We start from the raw sequence: 8774 nt of genomic DNA, 5'->3' as shown, positions 1-8774 counted from the left end.
AAGAACTTCATTTTCAAGATCCATGATGAACAGATGTGAACATCTATTTTATGATGATTAGCTTATCATAGCTAATAATAACTGCCATCTATGAGGGTCTATTCTGTATCAAGCACAGTATGTTTTTTACAAACCTTGTTTAAAGTAATGCTTACTTAAACTTAGGAAGTGAATTATGAACACTCTTTTATAGATATCAGAGACTTTCCCCAAATAACATAGCATTCTGTGAGAGAGATGAGATTTAAACTCTAGGCATTCCCTGTACTCTTAGCTGTATAGCCCTGTCTCGCTAATGAGTATAGCTTGGTATTAATATCAAAGCATCATTAATTTTTTAATTTAAACATCATTGAAGATTCATTTGAATGCTATACTGATTATATTGGTATAAAATGTTTTATACAATGGTCAGCAACTAGAGAAATATTGAGAAATTTCATCAAGTTTCAGATTTATTTTGATGCAAAGACAATGCAGACTTTATCATGGAAGATAAAAGAGCTGATACCAATCTATGCTTCCTATACTCTGTTCCCAAGGAATTGACATAATATTTGTTAGCTCTTAGGTTTCAGAAATTATCCCCTCTTGCCATCACTATTTAAGACATGAGGGATATGGCTGACATCAAAGAACATATTTACAAATTGTGTTATTATACATCAGGTATTTGGCAGACAGACAGTTTCTTCTAAATTGCAGACTTTTACCGTGCAAATGAAAAATACTGTGATGTTTAAGCACATGGTTGTGGTATTAGGCCAACCTGCTTGTGAGTTTTGGGAGGATTTTTTCTATTGGATGCTGCTTCTCTAGGACTTGAGTGTCATTCTTTATTATAACCACTATTGTCTCTACACCTGGATGTTTCTATTGCTTTTGCCACCCTCTCCAGAAGAGCTGGGAAAGCTTAGATCTCATGTCTGTACTCTAAATGCAATTAGTGATAGAGAATATAGTATCTAATTTTATTGTGGACTATGCTGTGCTTCCTACCAAGATTTCTAATTCTTTAAATACAAGGTGGATATTTAGGTGCCGAGTGGCCAAACTAATGTGCAAATATATACTACATAAACTTTTAGGATTAAAGTAAAGCAATACATATGTGGTACTGAGCCTAGTGACTCACACCATACAAATATTTGCTCTTTTTTTAAAATTTCATAGGTAACAGATATAAAATTTATAATTTAGTGAGAATTCCACATGACTTCATGAGATGCAATAATATAGAAGTTATGGTTTTAAATCCTCTATGAATGATACAGAGAATAAAAATTATGAGACATAAGTTATATACCATTTCTGTCAAAGTACCTTATGAAAACCCGTATATTAAGCCTTATAGGAAATGTATCAACTAGGGGTTTAATATTTAATGCTGTTTACAGAGTTCTCACTTTTGGAAAGCAATGTTAAAATGCATGAGATTGTTCTTAATCAACCACATGAGTAGCTTAAATGTTTTTAACATAACTCTCAATAGGCAGCACTTTGTAAGCCATTTGGAATCATTACAAATGGAAGTCAAGAGAGTGATTTATTTGGTTAAAAGAAATCAAGACAATTATAGATCATTTCTATGTTTTAGGGACATATTTTACTATCACACCTTTTTTTTTCAGCAGTCCCGTGAGTTAAATGCAGCTTTCTCTTCCCACCCACAAATAATTAGGAACAAATAAGAGAGGCAAATGTATGACATTTCTTTCTACAAATATACATGGTATTCTTTTAATTTCCCTACTAAACGTTTCAGCCCTACTACCAACTAAATATGTACAGAATACATTCATGTTGCATTTATGAGTATTTGTTGATTTTTTTATTAACTTTTCATTTCATTTCCTCATTAAAAATAAAGGGATAAAAAATGGCTGTTTGGTCAACTCCATAGTAAAGGAGAATCCAGAAAAAGAAAATATTACTTCAGACTCCTGATGGGACTTATTACATTCTGATGTAAACAGAGTTTTTTGTTGTTGTTGTTGTGGTTTTCATATTATTTTTATACCTTCTATTTCTTTTGGAAATATTTCAGTGTACTATTTTTGAGTTTTACTATAATGTTTTATTTATATTAATGTCTCTAGTTGAGGCAAACTTAGTTTTTATTTTTTTAATGTATAGATTTTACTACTACTAAAAGACTCTCTTATAATATTTAAACTAAGTCTACATGAATCGAATTAAAATGAATGTGTTTTACAAATTCAATCAGACTATTCCAGCTTCCCAGTGATTGAGTGTTATTGAAACTCTTCAGGAATTTCAAGTGTCTAAAATTTCAAGTGACAGCTCAGTGGTTAAGTGCTTATCTGAAAGTATATGGACTAGTTAGTAATTAGTTCATCATTTAACTTAAAATGAAGTAGGATTCTCATTGTTACATATATACATCCATGAATCTCAGTTACAATTCAGGCAAAATAAAATCTCCCATTAAATGGGTGTCCAAATCCTTTAGCACATGATTATACAATAATGACTATCAAGGGTTTGGCATATAATTAGCAATCAAACAATCATTTATTAGATACCTAATTTGTCTCTAGTAGCCAATTAGGCTTTTAAAGCCATTAAAAGGGGGCATTTCCTAATTTGAAATATGTTGTGAAATGGTTTGGGGTGAAGTGGATCATGGTATTTCTTATTTTGATAGGATGACAGATAAAGTACTCTGAGAGGTCCTCCTACTGAAAAAACAAGGGATGCATTTTTCAGTGCATTTCTGGTTTACAAAAGAAAGCATATATATATATATATATATATATATATATATATATATGCACACACACACACACATAGATACCATACAAATGCATATAAATATGCATATAAAAATACAAACACATAATGGCATAATGAAAAGAAAATGAGCTGGAATAAAAATAGGAGATGAAATGGGAAGAAAGCTTGGTTTTCTTTGGAGCAGAATGCAATAAATCTCTGGAATGAGAAGACTAAGACCGGGGACTAGTCTCCTTGGATCAATAGGTAAATAACCTAAACTTGAAATTTAGCAGTTAGTTAAAACCCTCAGAGGATGTAAAAATGGCACCAGCCTGGTAGTAACTCTTGGATCCAATTAGCATAAAATGAATAAAATTATACCCAATTTAGGGCCTCAGGATTCTTAAAGCTTAAACTCAAATAAATATGGTTTTACTATTAAATATAACTAAATACATAGAAGAAGCAAGCTACCATGAATGAGTCACTAGAAATAACAAACAGAAGTATTTTCGGGAAATGAGGGCATTTGAAAGCCCTCCAGTATATGGCAGAATTTAGAGAGTTACATGCATGTGCAGGACAAGGCATATGTTCAGAAAAGACCCTAAGCTTTCACCACTGGCTGATCTATCAACTCAGTGTTAAGCAGCAAGTGAAGGTTAAGGCAGAACTTGAAATGGTCTGGCAAAGTACTAAAGGAATGTTCCAGCACTGAGCCCATCCTCAAAGACTGGAGGAGGAGTTGCTATGGTCTGAAAATTTGTGTCCCATCAAAATTCATGTGTTGAAATTTTAATGCCCAAAATGATGATATTAGGAGGTGGGCCTTTGGGAAGTGCTTAGGTCTGCAGGATGGAGCCATCATGAAGGGTTTGGTGCTGGTATAATAAAAGATACCTCATCGTTTCTAAGACCTTCTGTCTTACCAGTTTACAGAAGAAAAAAAAATGTTTTTTCCATGTATGAGGAAGCTTGGTCTCACCAGATGCTGAATCTGCCAGCATCTTGATCATAGACTTCCACGAGAACTGTGATAAATAAATTTCTGTTGTTTATAAGCTATCCAGAGTATGGTATTTTGTTATAACAGCCCAAACATACTAAAATTATTATTTTTAAGACACCTGTATTTAAAAACTTCCAGGCAAAATATTTATGAATACAAGTTAAGCTTTCAACAATCAAGAACAGCAAACCCTGGAGAAGAGAGAGAATCTGATTTCCAAAATTACTGCATGATAATACTCAAATATCCAGTTTTCAGCAACAACAGAATAATCACAAAGCATACAAACAAACAGGAAAGTATGACCACTCAAAGGAACAAAATAAATTGACAGAAACTATCCCTAAAGAAGTTCCATCATTGAACTTATTAAACAAAGATTTATAATAACTATATTAATTCTGCTCAAAGAGCATGGACAAAGAATTAAAAGGAACCACAAAATGATATATGAATACAATGAGAATATCAATAACGAGATACACATTATAAAAAGAATTCAAATAGAAATATTGAGACTTTACAATAAAATAACTGAAATAAAAGACTAGAAGTTCAATAGCAGATTTGATTAGGTAGAAGACAGAGTTAGTAAACTTGAAGATAAGACAATTGAAATTACCAAGTCTGAATAATAAAAGGAAAATAATTAAAAAAGAATGAAAACAAAATGAAAGGACATAAGAAACCTGTAGGATATGAACAAGTGGGCCAACAAATGTATTAAAAAAGGCCTAAAAGGAGAAGATAGAGAAAGGTACACAAGGTATATTTCAAGAAATAATGTTCAAAATTTCCCCAAATTTGAGAAATACATAAATCGACACAACCAAGAAGCTCAACAAACTCCAAGATAAACTCCAAGAGTTCCATAGCTGGACACATCATAATCAAATTGCTGAAAGGTATAGACACAGAAAATCTTAAAAGCATTAGGAAAGAAGTCACTGATCATGTGCAAGAAATACTAAATATATTAACAGCTGATTTTTAATAAGAAAAAGACATGTAATTCAGAAAGCAGTAGGATGACATATTCACAGGGTGAAAGAACAGAGAGGTCAAGCAGGAATTTTATAGCTGTCAAAACTGTCCTTGAAGATTGAAGGTGAAATCAAGATATTCCCAGATAATAAAAGCTAAAGAACTCAGAAATAAGTCCTCACATCTATGATCAATTAATCTGACATAGGTACCAAGACCATTCAATGAGGAAAGAATTATTGCTTCAACAAATGGAAAGAATTATTGCTTCAACAAATGGTGCTGGAAACATTGAATAGGCACATATAAAATAATGAAATTGGATCTTTACTCGTACTATCTAGAAATATTAACTCAAAATAGATCAAAGACCTCTGTTTAAAGACTTAAACTATAAAATTCCTAGAAGGAAACAGACAGGAAAATTTGCCAAATAGATTTGACAATGTTTCCTTAAATTTGACACTAAAAGCATAATCAACAAAACAACAAAAGGTAAATTGTATTTTGTTACATTAAAAACTTTTGGGCATCAAAGAACACTATCATAAAAGTGAAAAGTCATGCACACAATGGGAGAAATTATTTTTAAATTTTAACTGTTAAGAAACTAATGTTGAGAATGTATAAAGGTTTTACAACTCAGCAACAATAAAACAACCTAATTAAAATGGGTAAAAAACTTGAATAGCCAGTTCCCCAAAGAAGATATACAAATGGCCAATAAATACGTGAAAATATGTTGAACATCATTAATTATTAGATAAATGCAACCAAACCACAAGTAGATGCTGCTTCACACCTACTGGGCTGACTATAATCAAAAGAAAAATTAACAACTAGTGAGAATGTGGAAAAATTGGAACTCTTGTGTGTGTGCTGGTGGGAATTTAAAATGTTCGACTCTGAGAAACAGTTTGGCAGTTTCTCAAAAAAACTAAACATAGAATTAATATATGACCCAGAATTCCACTCCTAAGGATATACCCCAAATAATTGAAAACAAAGACTCAATATTTACTCATGTACCAATCTTCATAGCATCAGTGTTCACAATAAGCAAAAGATAGACATATCCCAAGTGTCAGTGAACAGAGTAATGGTCAAAAAAAAAAAAAAAAAAAAAAGAAAAGAAAAACTATTTACATACGATGGAATATTATTCAGCCATAAGAAAGAAACAAATTTGCTACAATATGGATGAATGTCAAAGACCTTATGCTAAGTGAAATAAACCAGATACAGAAAGACAAATATTGTGTAATGCTACTTACAAAAAATACTTCTAATGGGCAAATTTGTAGAGACAGAAAGTATGTTAGAAGTTACCAAGGGCTGGGGAAAAGGGAAAATGGTTGAAAATTGGTGTGATGAAAAATCTTTGGAAACAGACAGTGGTAATGGTTGCACAACATTATGAACATAATGTCACCAAAATGTACTCTTAAAAAAATGGTTAAAAGCACAAATTTTCTTTTATATATATTATCATAATAAAAAATAATAAACAAAAATAGAGAAAACACATTTAAATAGTATTAGAAATAGAACAGGACAAAAGTACAGGCTTAGCGTAGACAGAAAGTAAATAACCATAGGAAAGTGAATTTGAAAATTTTCTCGGTATTGAAATGTTTCTGGGAAAAATTAAACTTAGTTAAATTGACTCAAGGTGGAAAAAAAAAAAAAGAAAAACCTTGAAAGCCTGGATAATTCTAAAATCAAAAAATAATTAGGCCATCAGCAAAAGCTTAACTACTATTCTCCCCAAAGAGGCTTAGATTTGTGTATAGGATAGTTCTACTCAACATTCTAAAAGTCGATTATTTTCAAACTTAGAGAAGCTCTTCCATAATAGAAATGAAAGTGTACATGTCACTTTATTTGATGATATCAGTAAAATTTTGATACTTAACTAGCAAGTAAAATCAGAGAATAAAACCTCCTTGCCTTCACAAAGTATATTTACCTCAATAATATTCTTAATGGTGAAACATTAGAAGCGCGCCCTTTCAAATGAGGTACATTTTAATGAGACCAACTATAGCCTATTCTATCCGACATTGTACCAGAGATTGAAGGCAGTTCAGATAAAAGAAACAAAGAATAAACAAGAATCAAAATTGTTGCTTACAGAAGACATGCTTGTTATATACAAAACAAAAAAATAATTTACAAGTAATAAATCACAGGGAAAAATAATAAAGTCTTATCAAGTTGCCTACATATGGGCTCAGTGAAGAAAAGTATTTCTATATACAAACAACAAATGTTTTGTATATTTTTTATATAGAAAATAACAAAAGATGTTTTCAAAATGTGTATAGAAAAATGGAGTATGTGACTCATAAGATAGAGTCTTATTTTATAGTAAAAACAGTTAAGCCAATTTATGTTGCTTCCGAGACATGCAAACTGACTGAAAGAATAGAATCTGGAGCTCCCAAACCAACATCCTCATATGTAGACTCTTGATATATGTCAGAGTCTGCCATGCAGATCACTGGGAAAAGAGGTCTATTTATTCAATTAAAATTATTAAGACAACTGTTTTTAATTTTGGAGTTAGAAAATGAAGGTAATGCTGTGCTGGTTTTCTATTATTATTGCATATGTACCTACTTCATACTTTTTATAGAAGTTAGTTTCCCCAAAATAAAGAGTTGAAGAAAATATCTTTGTGACATTGGATCATGGGGAATGCAAAAATACTACTTATAAAATAAGAGATTAAAATTCCTACTGTAGTAAATTAGTAATTTCTTCTTATCCTCATATGCTCACTTCAGTGTGTCTTAAATATTGTTCTTTTCTACGTGTGCTATAAAGGAAACATGTTAGGAATCACTGACATAAGGAATTACCGCAATCAATAACAAGCAGTTCAAGTGAAAATAGCCAAAATACAAAGAGTCATGTCACAGAAAAGGAAACATAAATGATAAATATATAAAAATGTATACAATTTAATTACTAATGAATAAAACACAAAAGATCACTTTTAAATTCTCTAGATTGATAGAAATAATGTAACTTTAATGTACATGAATTGTGAGCATTTAAATTGGTAAAATAATTTTGAAAAACCTTATGGTACAGTATTATGAAATTGAATTTTTGCTTTGTTATTATCCAGAAATTACACTTCTAAGCATATAACCTAGAGATAGATTTTGAACCAGAAATTGTTTAATAGTGTTCATAACCATGTCTGCTTATAATAGCAAAAAAATGAAAAGCAACCTAAATCTCTCTTGACAGGCAATTATTAATTGAGAATATTCATATGTAACTCAGTGGACAGCAGGAAGCACTCAGGGAAACATATTTTTTTAACTACCGCCATGTAAAATGTATAATTCAATGTTTTTATATATGCTATATTTAGATTTGAACAAAAACAATTGCTTTAGTCAATGCTAATATAAAATCATTTAAAAAAATCAAGAGAAAGGCATAATCAAAAAAAACTTTTTTTGTTATAAAGTTTAAAAACAATATAAAATCTCTCATTTTTTAGAATTTCCTTTTAGGATACCAAAATAACAAATAGTTATGAAAATTATTAGAGAGATGTCTTTTTCATTTATTCTTTAGTAAAATTGGTAACCTTGGGCATTCATCTTTTTTAATCTGGTAATGAATAATATTTTTTTATTAATTATTTCTTCCTCAAGGCATGATTGCATATAGGACGGTATTTATGTAATTTCTTCCTGCACTTATTCTTTTTTTTTTTTTTTTTTTCAACGTTTTTTATTTATTTTTGGGACAGAGAGAGACAGAGCATGAACGGGGGAGGGGCAGAGAGAGAGGGAGACACAGAATCAGAAACAGGCTCCAGGCTCCGAGCCATCAGCCCAGAGCCTGACGCGGGGCTCGAACTCACAGACCGCGAGATCGTGACCTGGCTGAAGTCGGACGCTTAACCGACTGCGCCACCCAGGCGCCCCCTTCCTGCACTTATTCTTAATTGTTATTATTTAATATTATATTAGGTTCCTGATTTAAGAATTGCAATTTTATTAAATACGAATTTTTA

General features: G+C 31.3%; 1 protein-coding gene across 3 annotated transcripts in view; it reads left to right on the top strand.

The window, feature by feature from the left end:
- CSMD3 (CUB and Sushi multiple domains 3) overlaps positions 1–8774 on the top strand; it is a 1240952-nt gene that overhangs the window by 647182 nt on the left and 584996 nt on the right. The gene's annotated exons all lie outside the window — the stretch shown is intronic.

This window comes from Panthera leo, chromosome F2, assembly GCF_018350215.1.
Source record: "Panthera leo isolate Ple1 chromosome F2, P.leo_Ple1_pat1.1, whole genome shotgun sequence".
NCBI classification, from domain to species: domain Eukaryota; kingdom Metazoa; phylum Chordata; class Mammalia; order Carnivora; family Felidae; genus Panthera; species Panthera leo.
Note: the sequence above shows the minus strand (reverse complement) of the source record. Positions and strands in the feature narration are given on the sequence as shown.